The sequence below is a fragment of the Bombyx mandarina genome, chromosome A1 (genome assembly GCF_030267445.1).
Source record: "Bombyx mandarina strain Sakado chromosome A1, ASM3026744v2".
NCBI classification, from domain to species: domain Eukaryota; kingdom Metazoa; phylum Arthropoda; class Insecta; order Lepidoptera; family Bombycidae; genus Bombyx; species Bombyx mandarina.
Genome location: NC_143234.1, coordinates 2,768,676 through 2,794,522, shown reverse-complemented (window position 1 = coordinate 2,794,522; position 25,847 = coordinate 2,768,676). Strand labels below are relative to the sequence as shown.

The 25,847-nt window shown below is 36.8% G+C and overlaps 1 long non-coding RNA gene across 1 annotated transcript; it reads left to right on the top strand.

Annotated features, from left to right (window-relative positions):
• The first annotated feature begins 7,119 nt into the window (after positions 1-7,119).
• On the top strand, positions 7,120-19,740 carry LOC149499464 (uncharacterized). Its single transcript, XR_016325702.1, has 3 exons — positions 7,120-7,534; positions 8,163-8,282; positions 19,554-19,740. It is a non-coding gene; the product is annotated as an uncharacterized LOC149499464 (long non-coding RNA).
• The last annotated feature ends 6,107 nt before the right edge of the window (positions 19,741-25,847 follow it).

Sequence of the window (25,847 nt, the reverse complement as noted above, 5' to 3'; positions counted from 1 at the left end):
TTTTGTATTTCGAACGTGTTCGAATTCGATCCTCAACTGTAGAGGAAGCATAATATTAATCGATAGATTATAATTAATTGTTTTATCGGGTAACACAGAATATTAATGTTTATTGTGCAATTAAACATTTCAATACATATTTTTTTGTTTTAATTTTCGTGTCATAGAGTAAGTACGAAACTTACGCAAGTCAAAATAGGATAATAATGTAGTTTGTTAATATTAAACAGATGTTGGTCTGTAGAAAACAAAAAAGTAACACGCATTTCATTGTCATTAATTCCAAATAAAGCGTAGGGGTAGCCACAGGTCACTTCTACTAACTAGAGTATAAATTTTCATGACAAAGAATACAAAATATAATGAACACGAAAAACCCTTATAAAACATCGAACTAAAACATTCATAAAAGGGGTTGCAAAAAGTTTTCAACCCCCACCCGCAACGGAGGAAAGCCACCCTCGGTACATCTATAAATCTATATGACGTCATTAAGAAAACGACGCGCCCTCGTCTTGCGTATACCCGTCCTCTACCAACGCACATGTTTCTTTAACGATAGAAAGAGACGGGCGATGTCTTGGCGTAGAGAAAAAGAGAGGGCCGCTCTTTCTATCTCCGCGCCTTGATAATGGTGAAAAGACGATAGAAATTAAATAATACTTTGTCGTTTAAATTGAAAGGGGAGGGGGCGCGGGAGGCTAGTTTGTGAAAATGGGGGTGGGAGCCCGTTCGAGGTAAAAAGGTATTGATTTTGGTTGGAGATTAGAGCCAGTGTCGCCTATTGTAGTGTTTTTGTTCTGTGGTTTTATTGTGCTGGTTGAAATTATGCTTTTTTTTTCTTCTGTCCACCCGCGATTTTAAGTTTTGAATTTGGAATGTGTCGCGGATTGATTTTTTTGTTGTTTGACGCGAGCCTTCACTCTTAAGCCGTAGCTTATTGTCATATTATTTAATAATGAAATGATTAATAAAATACGTTTGTCGATTAGTTTTTTCCGGAAGTAATCGTTTCTGATTAGATTCTTTTTAGGCTATTATTAAACAAAATTATGTAATGTGTAAATTATGTAATAATGTAACTAGTCAGGTCATAAGTATTGTCACACAGTAAAAACTTTTCTTTTAGAATGCTGGCCACAAAAAAGTTTATTGAATTCGAATTTCAAATTGTTCATGAAAATAAAAATGTATAACTTTTAGAATTTTACTCATTTTTAAATATGGAGTGGACGCTTAAAGAAGACCGTGTTGCAGTTATTGCGTTGCATCGTTGCGGTTACGCGCCGATTCAAATTTATAACATACTGAAAAATTTGAATATAACCAAAAGATTCGTTTATCGTACCATCAAACGATACAATGAAGACTCTAGTGTAGATGACAGGTCAAGAAGTGGTCGCCCTCGGTCTGTTAGGACTCCAGCAGTGATAAAAGGTGTGAAGGCGCGAATTCAAAGAAATCCCAAACGTAAGCAGAAACTGTTGGCCCTTCAGATGGGGTTAAGCAGAACCACGGTGAAAAGGGTGTTAAATGAAGACTTAGGGCTTCGGGCATATTGAAGAAAAACAGGACATCGTTTGAATGCTCGTCTAATGGACCTGAGACTGAAGAGATGCCGCGCTTTGTTGAAGCGGTACGCGGGAAAAAATATCGGGAAATTCTTTTTTCGGATGAAAAAATTTTTACCGTAGAAGAGAGCTACAACAAACAAAATGATAAGGTGTACCCACACAGTAGTGAAGAAGCGAGCAACCGTATTCCGCGTGTCCAACGAGGTCATTTTCCATCCTCGCTCATGGTATGGTTGGGAGTTTCTTATTGGGGCTTAACAGAGATACATTTTTGTGAGAAAGGTGTAAAAACGAATGCAGTTGTGTATCAAAATACAGTCCTGACGAACCTTGTGGAACCTGTTTCTCATACCATGTTCAATAACAGGCACTGGGTATTCCAACAAGATTCGGCGCCAGCTCATAGAGCGAAGAGCACACAAAACTGGCTGGCGGCGCGTGAAATCAACTTCATCCGGCACGAAGACTGGCTCTCCTCCAGTCCAGATTTGAATCCGTTAGATTACAAGATATGGCAACACTTGGAGGAAAAGGCGTGCTCAAAGCCTCATCCCAATTTGGAGTCACTCAAGACATCCTTGATTAAGGCAGCCGCCGATATTGAAATGGACCTCGTTCGTGCTGCGATAGACGACTGGCCGCGCAGATTGAAGGCCTGTATTCAAAATCACGGAGGTCATTTTGAATAAACTTTAGTGTCATAAGAATCTATGTTTTGTTAAGTTCATTTTGGTATATGAATGGTTACATAATGAATAAACTTGTTTCAATTATTTTACATTAAACATGTGACAGAATTTATGACCTGACTAGGTATATATTTAGATAGATATCCTCTTGTGAGTCCGCACGGGTAGGTACCACCGCCCTGCCTATTTCTGCCGTGAAGCAGTAATACGTTTCGGTTTGAAGGGTGGGGTAGCCGTTGTAACTATACTGAGACCTTAGAACTCATCTCAAGGTGGGTGGCGGCATTTACGTTGTAGATGTCTATGGGCTCCGGTAAGCACTTAACACCAAGTGGGCTGTGAGCTCGTCCACTCATCTATGCAATAAAAAAAAGAAATAGCAAGACATTTTTTTTAAAACAGTAATCTCATATTCAATAAATGTGTGGCCTATATCTCCCGCAAAGCAATAATGCTTTCCGGTTCGAAGCTCCAGTCATTATATATCAAGTTGTATTTTCGGGTTAATTTCAATAAGGCGGTTTTAGTTTTCACATCGCGATGCCTAGGTGCTCCGATGACTACTGAACGCCAAGTGAAACATGAGCGCATTCGTCATATAGGGTAAAGCCGAGATAGATGCCCCACTTTTTGAAATAGTCATGTAATTTTGAAAATATTAATTTTATACGAATAATTTCTATTAATGTAGTTAGCTCAATCCTTTATGTTTAATTAGTATTAATTTTTTTAAACCTATCAAATACAGATTTTGCAGAAATTCGTTTTTCGTAGAACCTTTTTTTGGAGGATAGATGCCTACCTGTATGGATAGTTGCCCCACCAAGAAAATACTGAGTAGGATAGATGCCTCCAGTGTAGGATGGATGCCCTTTATACCGTGTAAACGAAAAAACCAATCCAAATATTAAGAAGTTCTATTCCTAACAGAGCAATTGTCTCCAAGAAACATGGGTCATAATAATAAAAAATATTTTGTATTTTTTAAGTCTTTGAATGTTTATAATTAAAAGATAATTCTCATATCACACAAATTATCATAATTAAATTTTTAAAGCGTTCAGTAAGCGTACGCTAAACTACAATTTTTTTAGTTTCAACATGCATTATCCTATTTTTTTATTAAATGAAATTTAACAAATATTTATTCAACAAAAATATAAATTCTTAATTGTTTATAAAATATTCACATTAAGTGTCAATGTGTACATTGCAAAATCATATTTTTTTATATTAAATTAACACAATAAAGATATCTTTATTATTTTGTCAAATTGAAGTTTTACTGGATAGTGCTTTCAATTTTCCACATCTTCTACATCATTTCTGAAAAACACGTTTCATGTAGCTAGTTCTGAAACATTAAACATTGAATCCAGTCCGATTGCGACTTCGTATTTTTATAGTTTTCAAAACATTCAATGCAGATATATTTACATGCGTTTTAGGTTTATCCCTTAGATTTCTTTAAGGGCAAATCTATTGTTTTATTTCCTTTCATTTTATAGTTAAGTGGATTGTCTTCATATTCATTTATTTGTGTTTTATGTTTTCGTGCCATTTTCAGCTATATTCTGAAATGGCAGAGTATAGAGGGATAGATGCCCCTAAAGGCACCTATACCCCAAAAAATCAGGGCAACTATCCTTTGTGATAAGGATAGATACCCAATTTTTTTGCAAATAAATTATAAACTTAATAGCATTTATTTACACCTAGATGCAGACTCAATGAACCAATATATTCACGTAGTAAAAAATATAATGGAATTTTACACTAATTATAAAGTTATACCACGCTAAATATTAACCTTTAAATCTTTGACGTGTTCGTGAAATTCCGCGCGGAGAAAATTACATGCACGAGGAAAACACTTCGTCACCACGCGATTGTCAAATGGTACATAAGGTTTATGGTGACTGTAGTTCCTACTTATTCAATAATTTTTTTGTCATGAGTGCGGGAAGTTAGGTTTTTAGAACATGAGGCATCTATCCCGCTGCGGCATCTATCCAGGTTTTACCCTAGACTACACGTTATTGGAGTCCTAAGCAATTGGTTGGACTCCGTAAGGACTGGTAACGCAGGGGCCATGCACGCTACGAAGCAATTATGATTACCAATAAAACTTATCTCGTAAAAAAAACAAAAAAGGCTCGATAAATTAGCTTTAAGACTTAAATTAGCCGTATTAATTAACAACTAGTGGTCCCGCAGTAGTCGAAATTCGACTATAATTAACTGAAATTCTAAGTTTGTACACTATTATGATTGTATTTTATACTCCTTTAATCACAAATTTCGCCAAGACTACACTATAAGAAATATTAACAAGTACAAACAACATTAAATCTATTCTCAATTTGACAACAGACGTCAAGAACAAAAGTTTGACAAGTAGTATGCATGCGTGTGTGCGTCAAATGCATGGTATGTAGTGTGTGTAATGTTTTCTTTATTGATTTAATGTATCTTTTATGCATTATTTTAAAAAAATATTAGCATTGTGCACTTCTTCTCTATATTCTCTATAAGTGTGGAAAATTTCATGCTCCTTTGTCCGCGCAATTTTCGTAAAAAGGGATACAAAGTTTTTGCTTCACGTATTAATATTTAACAATGATGCATCAGTCGTTATCGGCTCCAACATAACGCCCCTTGACCATCTGTTTGTCGTTAAAACAAAACACAACGCAAAATTTCTTAACTCATGACCCCGTTGTCTTCCATCGAGAATAAAATGCCCAATACAAAGCCCAGATGAAGGGGGGGAGTATTCACAAAGGCTGGGCAAATAAGCCATTAAAAGCCCGCGACGTTACTGAGCTATAAAATCTGTGCTTCTTGCCCCCTCGCCCCCACCGAGGAGAAGGGGGAGGGACCCGCGATAAACTGCCGTTATGCCGTTCCGGGGTATAATTAAAATGGTTCCTCCGTTTTCTGGAAGATAAAAGAGGTCGAAAAGATAAGATGTCGGGATCTTGTATTATGTTAAAGTTTATGTAACACTTAAATAAATGTTTACAAATCATTGTGCCGACGTAATTAATATTCATTATGGATTGTACATAAATGACTCGTACATATTAGAATCCAACAAAGGAAATATGAAAAAAGAAATTATTTTAAGGTATTTTACGACCTGGTAACTAAGACCTTTAGATCAAGTCTTATTTTAATTTATATTCTTATTTTTATGAAAAATTATATTATGGAGTGAAATGAAATGAAGATGATTAATTTGAGACATTTATCAACTGAGATGAAATTAAATAAAATGAGATGAGATGATATGGGATGAAATATAATTACTGAGACATAGTCTAATATTTCTATAGTCGTAGTCAAAGAATATCTTAACAAAAATACAGAAATATTCATTAAAGTTAAAATCAATACTACCTACAGTTCACTATACCGAACGACACGAACGCGGACTAATCTAATAGCTTCTTGTAATCATTCAAGTCATACAAATTACGTAGAAAGTTTCATTAAAAAAAAATTAAAAATAAAAACTAGTTTTTTTTTGTCCGTTCTACTTAATAACCATTCATTGTGCAACCGAACTAGTTTCGAAATTCGAACAATTCATCCTCAAAAGGGTTAAATCCGGTTTATCGTTTCACAAAAATTAAATAACTAAATAGAAAAATACATTTTTGTACGAAACTCGATTTTTTATATTGTTGTTTCGAATTTAGAATACATACTTGATTTACCGGATTCTTCTTGTACACGTGTGTACGTTACAGAGAACCGTTCCAAATTCAATTTTTAGAACCGGATCTGATTGGATGTGATGTTTTATATAAACCATGAATTCATACATGTCGTGTAATATGCCAGTTACTTATCTAAGGGCTACCACTTTTCAAAGTCATTTAACATAGTACAATGAAATACAAAAAAATGGCATGCACTGAACTGAGTAGTCATGTTCACGGGTGCTCACGATTACGCAAATATACTTTACTTAACACAAATCGTGTTAATATTTGTCACATCAGTATAGTACCGTTGGCATAACGAACAAATAAAATATGTAGGTACGTAGGTAAGTAAACGAGTAAGTATATATAATGCTTTAATTAAAACCGATGATCAAAGAACGTTGTCGAGCGATGCTATTGTACCGACTTCCTGTATTAATCGACGCGAATAAAGACGTACAGACAAAAATTAAATTTTTTATTAATATTAAATTTGTTATTTAAAAATCGACCGTTAATCGTTCTATATTAGGTTGAAATCAGTTCAAAGTTCCGAAACTATCACGATATCAACGTTGTCAAAGTCAGTTTTCTCCTAGCGCTGACTCGAAGATGTGAACAAACGAAAATGACGCTAAAAGCAAGGGATGAAAAATTAAACTCCTTTCAATAGCTTCGGTGTATGATTGTCCATGAGATCATCACATTGATACAGAAACAATGACTATACGTGTGGTATTTCAATAAATAATTTAAATCTTAGTATATTTTATAGATTTAACGAATCGTAGATAATAATTAAAAGTGTACTTTTCAAGCAGTCGTCCGGGAATCACGGAAAGTGTAAAATATTCAAAACATCTGAAATTATATCATCATCATCATCATCACCATCTGAGCCTATCCTCTGTTGAACATAGGCCTCTCCAATCAATGTCCAGTGCGGCCGGTCCATTTCCACCTGTATCCAACGTGACCCAGCGATTTTCACTAGGTCATCGGTCCATCTGGTGGGTGACCGTACAAACTGCGCTTGCAATTACATGACGAAAACAATAAACCCGAGATTGGATCGTAAAAGTAATTTTAATTAATCTAAAAAAACCAATTTAAAATTTTAACTCCGTTTTTTTTCAGACTCAAAAAAAACCAATTGTGATAGAAATGGATTGATGAAGATAATACATAGATGTATACCCAAAAATATCAAGATATTGGAAATTCGATTACAACTGTATAATATCTTGGTCACGGCGTAAAATAATGCGTATTATTCATATCCCCGATCCAAAAATTGAAATAAGAACCGCTATGCAAAGCTCAATCTTCAATGATGGTATAATTGCAGTAGTACTAAACCCAAAAAGGTAATTAGGACGAGTATTAAGCTACAATTTTATATGTCGCACGTGTGAAAAAATGCATGTTCCATTGTTAAAGGCTCTTAGTACCTATTGAGATAATTTGCAGCTACGTGGGCACTGAATTGGATATCCCACTTAACAAAGTTAATTTCTAAGCGAGAAATAAGGTACAGGGGATTACCACCAATTCTAAGGTATAGTTACGAATAAAAATTCTGACCTATCTACATTTATCTGTCGTTAAGCAGCTATGAGTAGCGATTTGGATGGTATAACAAAAATAAATATCTAATTAGTTTCATTAACATTTAATTTTGTCGTATAATAATAAAAAATACATCGAGGAGTGAAAAGTCTTAAGGGACTTTCGCTTAGCACCCGACATTTATCTCTATAATTAAATAAACTTTTTATTTAGTATAAGCATCAACAGTTCGATGTTTTTAATTGAACTCCAATTAAGTTTACTCCACTCCATTTTTTCCCAATTTTTTTAAACTTTAAATGGGTGTTTATTGCAAAAACGTCGCTTAAGCCAAATAACTCTAGAATAAAGTCGAATATACAGCTATTTTTTACGCAGCACGTTACACGCCTCGATAAGGCGAGTGACGTCAACCCGGGTTGGACGGGTTTGTTAATCTTAAAAGATTTTTTGACAATCTTATAAAACCCCGGATGCCCGTCTCGTGGCGATTACTCATGCCGGTCCGAAACACTCAATGCAGGGTCCTAAGGTGTACCATTACGCACAAGCTCACTCGAAATTAAACTCAAAACTTTTTCACTAATAAACCTATTTTTATTTACCACACCTTGCAGCTCCAGCCAATACGTCCGCCATCTTGAAGGAAAACACAAAGATGCTGAATGGAGAAATTTTCTTGTGTAATTTTCACGCTTTTCCGCCCTCGGCACACCGCCCCCCTCCCACCCTCGGAGGTAATTTCCTAACGGCCATTCCATCATGATCTGTGCTTTAGCGTTTAAAATGCCGTTCTCGGCGGATTTCGCGAGGAACGAAGGTTCAAAATAATCTGGATAACCTTATATGTTTGTAGTAATATTTTGTATTCATGGAAGTGTAAGTTTTTAATTGATTTATAATTAATGTATTGCATAGTGCTGAACTTAATAGGGTTTCTAATTAAAGTTTTCCTGTGTTAATTTTGAAGTCAGTTTTAATTAAAAATGACGCTTTGAATTGTGATAATTATGTACCAGGTGCTATTTAAAAACGTATCTAATTCTAAGTGCTCACGAACGCTCACCATGACAACAAGATCCTCATAAATATCACAATGTGAATATCTCCGTCTTGAAGTATGAGGACTTATTTGTTATAACCAAAGACCGTATTACCTTTCAAGCCCATACTTATGATTGCTATGAAGAAATAGACAGAGTCGTAGTATGAAGAAATAGGCAGAGTCGTAGTATGTCTTACCAGTGTATACAACTCACAAACATTACGAGTTTGGTTTTTACTACACGATGTTATTCCTTTACCGTTCATGAGTAAGTTAAGTACGTATTAACTTAGAATGATTGATACTTGCCTGCGGGATTCGAACACCATCGCATCGCTTCATATGAGTAGGTTAGGCCGTAAGCAGAACTTTATATTGAATTTATTTCTCATTCACAAGAATCTGATGTTACATGAATAGAGTTAGGACGTTATAAGCTTGAAGATTTATGTTGAACTCCTTGAGTTTCAAAGAGTCTTTCTTTTCTTTCTGAATATATACAAGAATAGTATGGTACTAGTATTACGGGGCATAAGATATCAAGCATACCGGGTGACTTATCTTTAAAGCTAAATTTTAGTTTAAGACGTGCTCATAATGACTTATCCTCAAACCCCTAAAACAAAAATCAAATCGATCAGTTACAGCGTGAAATAAAATTCTCTTCCAATACCTCAAGTATTGTTAGAATAAGGATGTTCCCTGCATATTCTTCATGGTATTCGTTTTTTCATACGCAACAGATTTTTATTGATAATAACAACAGTAATTACTACTTCAAACATGGGTAAGCAGCATTTGTGCACGCGGTCACTTTAAGAGAATGGTCCTTGCGTTACGAATTGAATTTAAAAATTAAAGTCGACAACCCTACATTAATCTGATATCACTATGTAAGAATTCGTTTACTTCGAGAGAACCGCTTATCACAGATTCACCTATAATCAACGTCTTGTAAGTGACATGAGAATGAAAAAAAAAATATTTGTTCAGTATTGGAATTTTGATCTTTTGGTTGAGAGGCACGTGTTTTACCGCTACGCTTCTTCCAAGGTTGCCACCCTCTGTTATTCTTAAGTCTATACGTTACAGTTATTATTACGTAAGCGTACATACATTCACACACACACACACACATACAAACTCACACACATACGTAGTCGGATGTATACGCCGCTGGCGCACGAGTTCTACAAGAAAATTAGTTATTAAAATTTCACTGCCGTTCCAAAATTTATCTCGGGCGCGGCTTAGGTGATTCGACTAGTTTTGATACTTGATGACCTGCGGTATTTGTTTTGTATGGATTGTGTCAAATGTATGTATCAGAAGGTAATGGAAACAGATTCTTATGAAGAATTTCGATCTTTTTTCAAAAGAGGCTTTTGGAGAGTACTTAACGGTAGGCAACGGCCTGCAAAGCACTAAAAAATAAATAAATAAAGAATTGGTCTTTTACCTTTTCGTCAATGTAAAAGTCTTAATTTCGTTTTTCGGTTCGAAGGATGGCCCGGCCATTATACTAATTCAACTAAATCAGTGGTGGCGCTCACAGCGTCTAATCTATTGGCTTCGGTAGGTAATCCCTTAATATCAGATGGGTCATAAACGCGTTCACCTGTCTTTGCTAAATTTATAACAAAAAAACTTTTTAAATTTTATTTTAACACACCCTGTACATCATATTATAGTTCAGCAATGTTACAGAGTGGTGCTTTTTTTTTGGAATTCAAAATATGTCAATTTTTTTTTTCCTACCTATGCTGATAGCCTTGAGAGGCTATATCAGAGTTACCCTAGCGGCAGGTGAGCTCTCGGGGCTCAAGCCGGAGGTTTTGCTAACACTGGTCCTAGCAAGAGCAGCGCTTCGCAGAATCTACCACCGCATCGGAAACGCGACCCACTGAAAAGATCCGGCGAGAAACTCAGTGGGCTGATAATTCAATGCATCAACTATTTTGTAACTATACCAATAGGCTTCAAATTATAAAATGACCATTTGCTAGAACATTCACTGTCCGCACGAAACCGGTTTTGACATTGTCAATTTGTTGAATCTGCCTCGAATCACCACCGGTCCGAGCCCCTGGCGTTGGGCTACTTACCTATTGTTGTAATATTCACACGGTCTGACCGTTGTCCGATTGAAGACCGCCGTCTTAAGGTACATTAACCCCTCGTTATCAATACAAATCTGATCTTTTTTGTATCAACTTAATGTTACCAATCTTAATACTATTCTTACTAGATAAGTCAACGGATATAAATGTGAGAAGAGTTGTTTTATAATAATCAACATGTTTACTAATTATATTAATAAACAAATATTTTTTATTGCTCAGATGGGTGGACGAGCTTAAGGTCCACCTGGAGTGAAGTAGCTACCGGAGCTCATAGACATTAGCAGCGTGAATACCGCCACCCACCTTCAGACATGAGTTCTCAATTTTACACAAATTGGCAGGGTGGTGGCACATACCCCAGCGAACTCACGCCCTGTTATTAATGATTAATATTAGAATTTATTGCCTTTCACGCACAAAACACTTTTTACACACGATTTTTACAGGTAAATAATAGGAAAGCCAAAAGGAGGTAGCTCAGCTGGTAGTGGCCACATTGAAGTTCGCTTATTTTAAATCGCCCCGCTCCCATTGTTGAGGGTTATCAAGTGATTACGTAATTTGCTTTTCCCAGCGTTAAAAAAAAGGTTCTCAAGTGGTTTTTAGAAGACCATTGATATAACTCAGGCTCAAAAGTATCTATACGGCTAGGAATTTTGCAAACAATAAGGTACTAATCCTTAGAATGATGATCGGTCTCATTCTTCGAAACTCATGATGAAATCGTATTAAGTCAATTTTTATTGAAAAATATTGTGCTAACGTCATCCGGACATCACTATAGTGTCATTACATTTCACTACACTAGGTAGGTACCACCACCCTGTATATTGCTGCCGTAAAGCAGTAATGCGTTTCGGTTTGAAGCGTGGAGCAGCCGTGGCACTGTAAAAGCCGAGATCTTAGAACTATATCTCAAGCTAGGTGGCGGCATTTACGTTGTAGATGTCAATGGGCTCCGGTAATCACTTCATACCAGTTGAGCTCGTCCACCCATCTAAGCAATAAAAGCTCCTCATAAAAACCGCTTAATAAAAATCTGGTATCCATGTATCGTGACTTCGAAACCTGCTGTACTCGTTCGAATGACCAGTGGTGAGAAAAAGGAACGAACAAAAACCATATTTCAGTTTTTTTAAAAAAAAACAGGTTTTTTACTAGTCTGACCCGTTTTGTAATGAGGGGTTAAAATTATCCGAAGACGTTACTGAGCTTGCTCGGACAATGGTCAGTGTGGGAACGGATCGCGTGAAGGGTTCGATCAATTAAAGACTGAAGTGTAAACAGGTTTGTTGTATAATTTTATTATCATTATAGTTCGGATATACGTCCCCGTCTCACGGTGGATGGTCAGTGTTGCTCTTGGACTTCAACAATGAAGGAGTCGAAAACGCAATTCGAATTCCTCCAGGTCCATTCTATCAGGGTTCAATAATTTTCATCTGGTTAGCGCTGTAGGCCCTACCTGCACATTACTTACAATGGTGGACAAAAAAATGGAACAAAATATTTAGGCTTAGAATTGCTCTTGTCGGATTTTTTTTGAATAAATTTCATTTTACTTTTATTACCGTTGACGTTTCTTGATTATAGATGAGCTCATGGCTATTCGAATGCTTAGGCGTCACGACGGTACAACTTGATATCTAAGACCGAAGTAGCAATTAATGATATATTAAAATAATAGGTATAGTTTTTCCAACTTTAACAAAATGGAAGAGTGATTCACATTGTTGTAACGGCGCTTAAGTTATTTAGTGAGAGTGACACTGATATGCGAGCTTTAAATTTACATTAAATAATTAAAATCCTAAAACGCTTATTACAATTCGTCCTTAAATACGCAAATAATTACTAATATTATTATGCTCATAAATATTTTTTTCGTAAAGTATCAAAACCATTCGATTGTAGTATGAAACGAAGACGCTGTTAAAGTTTTCCGTGCTACTTTCGCAGCTCTGCAGAAAGTTGTACTGGGGCTCATTACGGGAGGGGGCGGGTATATACACTAACGTAATAGACGCAGCTTTAATTAAACAAAGCTTTTAATTAAAGCTGCGTCCATTACGTTAAAAAAAATCTATCTATCAAATACGAGACGCAAATAGCTTGGTCAATAGGTACACTCCGATCAGCAATTTTTTTATGACACCTAACATTTGAGGTCATGCTTGATGAAACAAAAAATCGACATTAGAAAGAGACAAAACAACAATCAATTAGGATTTAGTCTACGAGAGAACGAGATAGAACGATTTTTTTTATCTGATTAAGTTTTTACTTTGTTAGCCCCACCGGTATCTAATACCGGTCTATTTGTTTTTGCCGAGAAGCAGCTGCACGTTACGAATTCAAGGTCGGTATAGTCAATACAATTGGCTCTTGGAGTTCATCATGTCTTAAAATCGGCAATACATCTGCTGACTACAAACAAAATCTTACTAGTGGTAGGACCTCTTGTGAGTCCGCATGTCCGTGGTAGGTACCACCACTCTGCCTATTTCCACCGTGAGGCAGTAATGCGTTCCGGTTTGAAGCGTGGGGCAGCCGTTGTAATTATACTGAGACCTTAGAACTCATATCTCAAGGTGGGTGGGCGCATTTACGTTGTAGATGTCTATAGGTTCCGGTAACCACTTAACACCAGGGGGGTGTGTGCTCGTCCGCCCATCTACGCAATAAATAAATAAAAATCTTCCAGTACCATTCAAATACTGAAGCGTTTAAGCAAACGCTGCGTTTCGTGACTGTATCCTGCAATCACCTTAAAATTCCTCGCCTCGGTACCCCGGGGCGCTTATATAATATCTAAGAGATAAGTTCCCTGTACATACCCCAGTATTGACAGCTTTAATATTTATTACGAGCTTTTGTTATCTGCCCTACGTCCTGGGCGGAGATTTTCAAAGTTTTGCTATTATTATGGAGCTTATCTTTTTTAACTAAGCTTAAATTAAAGGTGATTTTTATTAATAAGCATTCGATAAATTTCTTTTATTTATTTACAGTTAAAATGGACACACAGCTCACCTGATGATAAGCGGTACACAGACATCATCGATGACGTAATCGAACTGGATAACCAGATACTATTTTTCTTAACAATAATAGGGATCAAATCATGCACGGTTATAATCATAGGTCTCAATTTAGAATTCCATGTGTTATGAGGTACCAGAGATTTATAAACATACTTCTTTATTATGACTAGTGGTCCCTCTGTAGTCGAATAATTAATTGAAATTATACATAGCTTTGAACATTATTAAGGTTCTATTGTCAAACACTAGCATACTTCTATAATCACAGATTTTGCCAAGACTACAGTCAAATTAAAGATAAACAATATTAATCTATTCTCATTTTGACCACAGACTTTAATGCAATGACTTATGTTTATTAGTAAGTAAATAAAGGGTATTTATCACTATTAATATATGTGTGTGTGTGTCAAATATATGGTAGTGTGTTTAATGTTTTTTTATTGAATTAATCTATATCTATACTAATATTATAAAGAGGAAAGATTTGTTTGTTTGTTTGTATTGAATAGGCTCCGAAACTACTGAACCGATTTGAAAAATTCTTCCACTGTTGGAAAGCTACGCTATCCCCGGGTGACGTAGGCTATATTTATTTTATTTTCAAAAAATTAGGGATCCTTACTGAAACTTCAATAATGTAACCCAATGTGTAAAAAAATTACCTAAAATTCTTTACATCGCGAGCGCTACTTCCCAAGCGAAGCCGGGGCGGGCCGCTAGTGTCTTATAAATGCATAATTTTTAAAAAATATTAGCATCGTGCACTCCTTCTCTATATTCTCTATATTTTGTCCGCGCAATTTTCGTAAAAAGGGATACAAAGTTTTTGCTTCACGTATTAATATATAGATAAACTAACATACTATATAATATACTATCTAACCATACGTAACGTGAGGATGTGTGAGTTAAGTACAACTCATCAGTATATCAACATCACTCTACATCAAAAGCATCTGTTAGAAGATAAATTTTAAATAACTGTTACTTTAATAATTCGAATATAATTTCAAATTTAACTTTACAATATTGTTTAAGGTTCAAATTGAATCACCATAGTCATTATTTAGGTATGTTTAAGCTTTTTTTTATTGCTTCAATGGGTGGACGAGATCACAGCCCAACTAGTGTTAAGTGGTTATTTAAGCCCATAGACATCTGCGACGTAAATGCGCCACCCACCTTGAGATATAAGTTCTAAGGTCAGTATAGTTACAACGGCTGCCCCACCCTTCAAAGCGAAACGCATTACTGCTTCACGGCAGAAATAGGCAGAGTGGTGGTATGTACCCGTGCGGACTCACAAGAGGTCCTACCACCAGTAATAAGTAAATACATATATAGATAATAAACACCCAGGCAAAGAGCAAACAAACCTGTTCATCAAAAAATGTTTTGGTCCAAGTGTGAATTGAACCCACGACTCTCGGTGCAACAGTCGCAACCACTAACTACTGCACAACCGAATCAATCAAAATTGTCCTTCTTAAGACATAAGATTCAACCCTCATATACAGGAATACAACTACTATTTTACCCTTCAGACTGAAATCAACTCACTGCAGGAATAGGCAAGATGGTGGTTATTGCTCCGACTTGTAGCAAACGGTAGGCAGTGGCTTGGCTCTGCCCCTGGCATTGCTGAAGTCCATGGGCGACGGTAACCACTCACCATCAGGGGGGGCAGTGTGCTCGTCTGCCTACAAGGGCAATAAAAAAACCTTAACTTAAAACATAAATTACTTAATTGTATTACACAAGTCCTTGCTTAGATTCCATTTAATTATATATTATATAAAAAAGGAACTTCATTAATTATTTTCAGGAAGAAACATTACTTAACAGCCTAATGTTTATTGCTTGTTTATGCTTTATCAATACTGTCGATTTATTAAGAGAATATAAGTATATTGCAATATAAATCATATAGTGATTTCATATTTAACTGTATATATCTATTTATTGTATGTATGTATTTTCATTTTATATTCATAGTACACCGCAACATACCTGCTGTATCTATACCTTTTCCAGAATTTCTATTAATTAAACGGTTGTCTGGAAGAAATCGCTTTTAGCGATAAGACCGTCTATTGTACAAATTTATCTGCTTGTTGACTGTTTTCTAATGTTAATTGTGTTTTGGTGTGCAATAGAGTATGCTCTTTCTCTCTCTTTCACTCTCTCTCTCTCTAAAAATATATATATAAAAAAAAATCAATCAATCTCTCGATGAGTCCACCGGCGTCTCCTCCCTCACCCAACGCCCCATTTATCCACATTAATATAACTTGACTCGTGATAAATTGCTACAGAGCCCGGCGCGGCCTACGTTTTCTTAGACGAATTTTGCGGCCATATACAGCGTGTTGTGCTCTGTAAATTTAGATTATAATTCTATTTTTGATTCAGCATTGACCTCGTAGATTGAGGCTTACGATTAGACCAGTGCACTTTGAAAACGCTTGTCTGTGAAGTGAAATTTGGGATCGCCTGTGTACTAGCTGTATTTTTTTATTAAATAAATAACTGGATGAGCTCATAACTCGCCTAGTGTTAAGTGGTCACCATAGCTCATAGCCATCAACAACGTAAACGCCGCCAGCCAACGGCTGCCCCACCCTCCAATTGGGTTGGTACCCGTGCACCAAATAAAAAAAGGTTTTGACACTCATTTTGAACTTATGACCGATCAAGCATAAGCCAAAGCAAAGCGTGTTGCACTAAAGTTAAAATATTTTTATTTATTACTTAGATGGGTGGACTAGCTCACGGCCCACCTGATGTTAAGTGGTTACTGGAGCCCATTCATATCCACAACGTAAATGCCGCCACCCACCTTGATATATGAGTTCTAAGGTCTCAGTATAGTATAAATTAATTAATTTTAATTATGTACTAATAACAACACCCTGTATATTCCTCAAGCGAGTAATTACCGTCGTAGCAGGGGTTTTCTCACAAAAAACCTTCCTCGCTCCGTCTCAGGCACGCCTCACACACACACACACACACTGTACGATCTTACTGAAAATCTTACATAACGCTTTCAACTATTTACTTATAATTAATTGAATTGTACCGACTTCAAACATTTTATTTACTATGCGAGCAAAGATGTTAAACTTCGTACGTTTTCCTTTGTTACAATTCTTTGTATTAATGATTATTTAAAAAAAAAACATTACTCGTCATTTTAATCTAGATTTGAAATGTTTGACAGCTGAGATGCCGAATGAAGAACCAACATAATAAGCTTTGACGTTTATTAAAATTTGTTTCACGAAGCGTAAATAATTTAAAATAAAATTTTTAAAATTCGTTGCCTTTGAAATATCAAAACAAATTTCAAGTCAAGATAAAAAGGCCGATAATGATCTTTTTCAACACGGAAAGCAAACAGATCCTGATGTTCACAGACAGTTTACGTCGAAATGTAAAGTTGGACTTGCAACCTAAGCCACGGACACAACTTAATAAGTTTCTTTGCAGTGAGTCGCGTTTCCGATCCGGTGGTAGATTCAGCGAAGCACTGCTTTGCTAGGACCAGTGTTGGCTCTCAGACTGAGCCCTGTAAGCCTGTCTACCAAACCATGCGTAACTGAAATAACTTCTCGATCCTACTTGCGATTAGCTATAAAAAAATCACATATAGTCATAAGATAGTCCGATAGTCACATATTTCCTCCCGATCCACTAACGGTGCTTTTAGGTACCCCAAGCACCGGTCATCGTTCTCGTCGAACCCGTCGTTGGTGACGAAGAGCTCGGCGAGTAAATTAACCCATAGAAACAGCCCACACTGAGTTTCTCGCCGGATCTTCTCAATGGGTAGGCTTTTCGATCTGGTGGTAGCGTCTGCGAAGCACTGCTGTTGCTAGGGGCAGTGTTAGCAACACTCCGGTTTGAGCCCCGTGAGCTCACCGACTAGCCTGGTGACACTAATATGGCCTCTCTCCTCTCTAGACTAGCTTAGGTAGGAAAATAGTCACACAGTCACGTAGTCAGACAGAAACACAAAAAATAATTATGGGTACAAATCGTATATAGTATTATAATAAAGTATTTTAATTACTAATAAGATGTGAGTAACCAATTACCGTATGCTGAATTCTTTTCTTTTGGACCGGGGCTCGGTACCGTCTAGTGAGATATGATCAAAGCGAATCCCGTCATTCTCCCATGAGGCATAAGGTTGAAGATTCAGTTGTGTTCTATAATCCATGTCCCATCTCATAGATAGACTGGACCACGCGACTACGTCGCGAAGCTATCTGCGGCTCCTAACGGGTAAGCGAAATGACGATCGTCGTATGATGGTATAAAACGCATATCGCATAGTCGCTTTTACCATACACAACATGACTGGTACATCATCTACGATACTAGGTCTATTCCACATAGCCAGACCATTTGTATGGTCATGCGAGCAATCTTATTTTGGGAATTTAATTTCTTTAGACTTGCAGAGTTCAATACCCCATTTTACCCTGCTCCAAGAGAGTTTTCAGCTGAGACGAGTACATAAGCAAATCTTTTTTTTTCTATCGTCCTTGGGCTCCGTCAGAAGGGGAAGGTTTGATAAATAGTAGCTGTCTTAAGACCCCTACAGGAGGCCTAACAGCTCGAAGGTACTAGGAAGATCCTACTATGATGCTATGGGCCAGTTTCCAACTTTAAGCGAATTTGGTTATAACTCATTAGTATTGGTTCTTGATTCAGTATTCAATTCACTAACACGACTGTTTTTTTTTTATGTTCAGTGCTACGACTGCTCTGGGGTAGACCGGTGATATATAAAATAAAAGAGTGGACTGTATTATTTGGTAAATTTATAAAAAGAGCAAGATGAAAACAAGTAAGTGTCGCGGGCGGCGTTGCTGCACGAAGTGACGAAGCCGGCGTAAATCCGCGACCCCGCGCCGCTGTCCTCGATGGACTCGGTCCTGTCGATGTCCGTGCATTTAGCCAAATCCGTTTCATTGGTTTTTAAATGGTTTTCGATCTCAGCTACTTCGAGCTCCATCCATCCCACATCTCGGCAGCTAAATCAAGAATAATCGTACAAAATCTGGAATGACTTGCCTCCGCCTTTGAGAAGTAGACTCTCACAAGGATTAAACCCCTTCAAATACTTTTTTATAAGGAGTTTCTACTTAAACAGCAAAGTGCGGAGGCAGGGATTCTGTAGATTATTTAAATTTAGGTATTATTAGATTCTTTTATAGATTAGTTTATATTATTTTAGTTCTAGTAGTTTAGTTTATTATTTTATAGATTAGATTAGTTTATAGATTAAGATTACAGGCAGCGGCAGAATAACAGCGATAGTTTCAGCTATCACAAAGCTGAGCCGCGGCCTTTTTATCTCCACTGTGTTAGTCTAATATATTGTAATATTGTTTAGAATTAGAATTTTTATGTCATATTAAATGAAAATTTATTTGTATTGTGGAGTAAATAAATATAATTATTATTATAAAAATTAAAATCAACGAGAAAATTTGTTTGATCGCGCGAGATCAAACAAAACACGTTTAATCTCAAACATTATCTTCCGAAACTCTTATAAGTGCGAATAATTACAAAAGGGGGCATTCGGGGGCCGCCGAGGGGCCGTATGGGGGCGTTCGTTAGCGAGCCCTAATGCTGGCAGACATTAATCATTCCTTTCATAAAGAGTGGGGCCGCGTAGATAAATAAGTGTAGTATGTGCTTTCTTAGGGTACCCTTCTTGAGAAAGTGTCGGGCTTAGCGTGGATAAGACTATTTTAATTGTACTTTTTTTTCCAGGTTCTGAGAGCATAGCCAAATGCGTTGCTCTAATGAAAACCATTGCGTTCTGGTTGATGCCTATGGGTATAGTCACCGCTTAAACGGTGGGCTCCGATCTGCGATTATTTCGACTAATGACAACGAATACTCTGTACATTGTCTATTACATCAAAGAGAAAACGACGGTGGAAACCAGAAATTTGATGAAGCACATTTAAAATCATTTGTATAATTTAAATTAGAGTTCATTATTTAGATTTTAATAAATAAATAAAAACTGAAAGTTTTTGGTAATTTGTCATGTTATAATTAAATTATTTTGAAACTAATTAAATTTCTATCGGTTCCTTCGCCATGGACATATTAAACGTTCATCAGTTCAGCTGTTCCTTCCGCCATTTTTCTCTCAGGTTCAGATTTGAAATTAGATCCTGAGTAAATTTATAAAAATTTTCGAATTCTAATGCGAAATTAAAACCCAACCCTACCTCCCGATGAGTTCTCTTAATTTTCGACTTGAATTTATCATAATCGCTATAATGGACAGCACACCACGATTTTGCAAAGTATAAAGTTAAAGTGAATATTAAACCAGCACAATTATAGTACCGACCACGTAACTTATTTATTATTATATTATTCAGTTACAAAACAATGTTGCAATGTATAATTATTTGCGGCATCGCATACTTTAAATTGCTTGATGAAAAAAAGTAAACAAATTCTATGCACGGTACTATCCATGTTATCACGTACGTCAGTTTCCTTAGCGAGGCAAGGCGGCGCTGCCACATAATTATTCATCTTAAATTGCACGTGTATGTATGTGTTGGTACGCCCGTGTTTCTGGGTTGCCAGTTCACACGCAAGAAAAAAAAACCAAACAATTTCTTCGTAAAAAAATCTTGACCAAAATTTATTACCAATTTATTGACAGTCGTTCTTGTACAGGGAACATTTATTTGACAGTTCTGGAACAAGGGTTTTACTGAATTCAATTCCCAATCACCTTAAGTGCGGAACAACGCCTAATACGCCTCCGTTACTATGGGCTAAGAAACCGTAACTTCTCTGTCGCCGTAACGTCAATTTGATTTAGTGTAAGAAAATGATGCAAATATGTACCTTAGATATCTTATGAAAATATAACGCCTGCTGTGAAAGTGTTAATATAATAGAAGATGCTATTTAAAATCAACAAAACACGTTTAAATAGCAAAACGAATTAACAATAAATTTCAGTTTTTTTTATCCTGTTGATACCGTTCAAGAAAAAAAAAAATTGCTCTTGTAGGCAAACGAGCATACGGTCCACCTGATTGTGAGTGGTTACCGTCGCCCATGGACTTCAGCAATGCCAGGGGCTGAGCCAAGCCGCTGCCTACCGCTTAATACTCTATTTTAGAGTGAAATTAATTTTTTTTTATTGCTTAGATGGGTGGACGAGCTCACAGCCCACCCGGTGTTAAGTGGTTACTGGAGCCCATGGACATCTACAACGTAAATGCGCCACCCACCTTGAAATATAATTATTGTATGATAAGTGGTACTTCATTGGTGTGTAGCCATTCAGGTTAATCGAACATCTTGAAATCAGTGAAAATATCGATCAAAGATTTCATTAGAAAAAAAACCTACCTACTAAAAGCGCGTTAAAAACACGTGAATTAAAAGCACGTATTTTATCATCACATGCCAATCTGACATGAAACAGTCAGCGCCCGTCACGGTATCAGCTTCCCACCAGCCCCTATAACCGCCGAGCTTCTAAGCTTTCTTTAAAGAACGATATGTCGTTTTGCTGACAAAACACTGCTTCGCGAAATTCGTGACATCTTCGGCTCAAATATTATTACGCTGGTGGTAATAAGTCTACAAACGGGCTGTGCATGAATAGACTTGTTTTAGGAAGTATGTATTGAGGAACCATGCATCATGCTAAGCATGAAGCCTTAATTCCGAAGGAATTTTACTATTACAAAGAGTATTCTCAGTGGACTAAATCATAGATAGCACCCAATTCTCTTCGCAGACCTGTAATTTCGCCACGTGGATCAAAAATAACCGTCTTCTCTTCCATCAACCAATTGCAGATTTACTCCAAGATATCGTCAATTTTGTTATTTTAATAGTTTTATTAAATCATTAATTTCCCTAAATTTAGGGAAAACTTAGTCTTAAAGAATTATATAGCGAAATGATAGAATGACTTGATGAGTCGACAACATTAGTAAGGCTCATAATTGAATAACAGTAGTTCAAAAAAGAAGTAGTAGGCGGTTACCATTAGAAAACGATAATGATATGAATTAAGATAAATTATGATACTTCATGTTTACCTAAAAACCTCAAATTTTCTTCCCTAAATCTGGCAACACAATCTCTCATTGTACACATATTCAGAACAAGTGTGCGCCTGAAATTACTGGCGCTCTTTGTAAAGAGCCCAGCGTTCGGGGAGAAAATTTATAAATTTATTTAGTTTCCCGAATCGAGTTAACGCTAAAGCATTCTACTATTTTAATGGCAATTTCATTATCGAATCTGAATAAAATAGATTAATGTATTTTATTTTATTCACCCGCCTATTTCTGCCGTGAAGCAGTAATGCGTATCAGCTTGAAGGATGGGGTAGCCGTTGTAACATAATGAGCCCTTAGAACTTACAACTCAAGGTGGGTGGCGCATTTACTTTGTAAATGTCTATGGGCTTCAGTAACCAATTAACACCAGGTGGGCTGTGAGCTCGTCCACTCATCTAAGCATTAAAAAAAAGAGTACTCGAATCCTCCCGATCCACTAACGGTGTTTTTAGGTACCCTAAGCACCGGTCATCGTTCTCGTCGAACCCGTCGCTTGCGACCAAGGGCTCGGCAAGTAAATTAACTCACAGACACGGCCCACCGAGTTTCTCGTCAGATCTTCTCAGTGGGTCGCGTTTCCGATCCGTTGGTAGATTCTGCGAAGCACGGCTCTTGCTAGGGTTCGTGTTAGCAACAACGTCAGGTTTGAGTCCCGTGAGCTCACCTACTCGCCCGGTGACGCTGATATGGTCTCTCAAGACCATCAGCTTAGATAGGGAAAAAATAACAAAATGCGGTGGCTTTCGTAATGCTGGTGATGAGGTTAATGATTATGATTATGATTATTATTATGATGAGGTGATGAGTTAGAATATAACATCAGAAATCACAGATTCGTTTGGGAGTTTGAGCAAGGCAATATACTATCGGATGTGCAGTAAGCTCGTCTGAAAATAAGTACAAAAAATAATCATTACAGTTTTACAGTGTGTCATATTTTATGACTGGATAAAGAAATAACATTGCTTAAGATAACTTTTCATAAATGACTTTTCATTATCATTAATGAAGGCGTAGGAGGCGCGATGTTATAACCTATAAGATCTAGCATTATAACCTTTAATAAACCACCCTTATTTCACCCAAAAACCTAACACCTGGACAAAGAAAACCTGAAACGTCTCGGCGTGTTCTCCGCGAGATTTAATTAAAACAACCCCCTGCCCTCCGGCGAGGGGATGAAGAAATATAGCCGGGGGCGGTAGTTTTTGGGGCCAAAACAAACGTTTGTATTAACATATTATTTAAATAACGCTTCGGATAAGACGTTGCTAAACTAAGCTTTGGAAGCTCGCGAGATGTTGCTTACACTGATAAACCCCAACTTTATTTTGGTGATAATGATAGAACACATTTTCACTTCAGACTTTACCGATTTGCAATGATTTATATACATACATTATCTAAAACTGTTTAGTTTTTAAAAACGATATTAAAATTTCTCCAGTGTCATGGAGTTAAATCTGTTATTCAGTAAACAGAAAGTTGAGTTTTGTATAGTTTATTAATAATGTTTAGGTACTGTTTAGTTTTTAATATTAATTTTAAAAGAGATTAAGGGCTTTAAATATTGTTTTCTTATTATATAACAGAAAATGTAATTAAGTCCTTTATTGTTTATTCATTCTGAAGTACACGAATCCTTATATATTCTTAAATGATTTTAAAATTCTTTAGTGTAATTAAATCAATCGCCAAAACGTTTTTTTATTTATTTATTAATAATAATTTAGATAAAGCTACTTATAAATAGAAAATCTGCGTTAGCTCACCGCCAGTTGGCAGCGTTCCCAGAAGGCTGGCAGCATTTCCACGCTGGATAGCAATGCTAATTCTTTGTGCAAAATACGTACCGGCCATCTGGTCTCCCGAGGCCTCAAATAGTTTTTTTAAGGTCTTAAAAAAAAAAATTTATTAATAAATTTTATTCACATACTAAACGCATTTCAATATTGTCTCAAATACCGAAACACGCAATCTTCACAATCTAGTAATAACATGATGTTACGTCGGCGTGCTGGATTATGTCACCGGTTAAAATCGAAGCGACCTAATTAAATTTATTATTAGTGTTTCACGTACAGTAATTTACACTTCATCATCATCAAAAGCCCACATTCGTCCACTGATGGACGTAGGCCTCTCCCAATCCACACCACTCTGCCCGGTCTGCGGCTCTCCTCATCCACTTCTTACACTTAATAATAATAATAATAATAAAGCCTGTTTATTTCCAATCCATAATGATAATATATTACATGCGATTTAATATCTAAATATACTAGGGTAGAATTTCTTTAATTTTCTTTTATTCGCTAACGTTGCTTTCTTCTGTATCAATGATCGGAACCCCTTCTCGGGTAAAGGCCTCCTCCAGCTTCTTCCAAATCACTTTGTCGATGGCTTTCCTTATCCAATCGCTTCCTGCTATCGCTTTTATATCGTCTATCCATCTTTTTCTAGGGCGCCCTCTTCTTCTTTTTCCTCTTGGTCCTTTCCACATATGTAGTTGTCTGTAATGTCCATCTTTTGTCTGTGCGTCTTGCTATATGTCCTGCCCACTGCCATTTCTGTTTTAAAGCATATTGTAAGGCATCTATAACTTTAGTTTTTTGTCTAATTTTTACGCTTTTTACTTTTTGTATTCTTCTTATTTTTAGTACGCTTCTTTCCATTGCTTTTTGACATGTTATTAGTTTGTTTTTTGTTTTGGTGCTGAATGTCCACGTTTGGCATCCGTATGTAAGAGTAGGTAGGACACAGGTATCCAACACAATTTTCTTTAGGTAAAGGGGGAATTCCCCTCTCAAGATTTCCTTCAGGGACCAAAACTTTTTCCAACTCATGTTGATACGCCGCTCCACCTCTAGTTCTTCATTTTTGTCATCGAATGATAGTTGTTTGTTTTGTTTTGTTTTTCTTACACTTACATTTACATAAATATTATAAAGTACTCGAGACGTCGAATGAGATGTATCAAAAAAGTTAAAGTTTGAGTTTGAGTTAAATTTTACGCGAACGAGAAATTAAAAAGCTCGCACTAAGCACAGTGTATACAAAATTTGATATTTCAGTCTCGCATCTCAATGTGTATGCAATGTACGTGTATTTGTGATGTTTTTGTGGTGAACCCTTAATAGCACAGTTCATTTATAATCCTACACCAAATTCCTTTTGTGTAATCCCTAACAAATAAATTTAGTACGAAACACGGTAAAAAATCAGGGAGTAAAGTGTTTTGAAACGCAAAAAATGTCTCCGCTAAAAGCCTCCCAGGGAATCGAGCGAACGACCACTAAATTAACTTAACCCGGATAAAAAAAACGTTAACCACCGATTAACGGATGCGTCGCGATCAACCCCCGGCCGGTGTCCGGGAAAATAGAAAAATTATAGTGCTCGCTAAATATAGAGACGGACTTGAATATAGCAACCATGATTTATTCATTTGACATAAAACGACCATTTTATTAGGTATTGTACAACGAGAATGAAATATATGAAGGGCGAACCGACAGGGTTATGAATATAAGATTATTCTTTTTTTTTATTGCTTAGATGGGTGGACGAGCTCACAGCCCATCATCATCATCATCATCAACAGCCCACAGTCGTCCACTGCTGGACATAGGCCTCTCCCAATCTACACCACTGAGCCCGGTCTGCTGCTCTCCTCATCCACTTCTTGCCGACCACCGTGCGGAGGTCATCGCACCATCTAGCCAGGGGGCGTCCCACGTTACGTCTTCCGCTGCGCGGTCTCCACTCGAGAACCCGTCTGCTCCAGCGATCGTCAGTCCTACGGCATATATGGCCAGCCCATTGCCACTTCAGCTTGCTGACTCTTTGAGCTATGTCGATGACTTTAGTTCTCTGTCGAATAATCTCATTCCGGATTTTATCCTTCAGAGAAACTCCGAGCATGGCTCTTTCCATGGCTCGCTGAGCG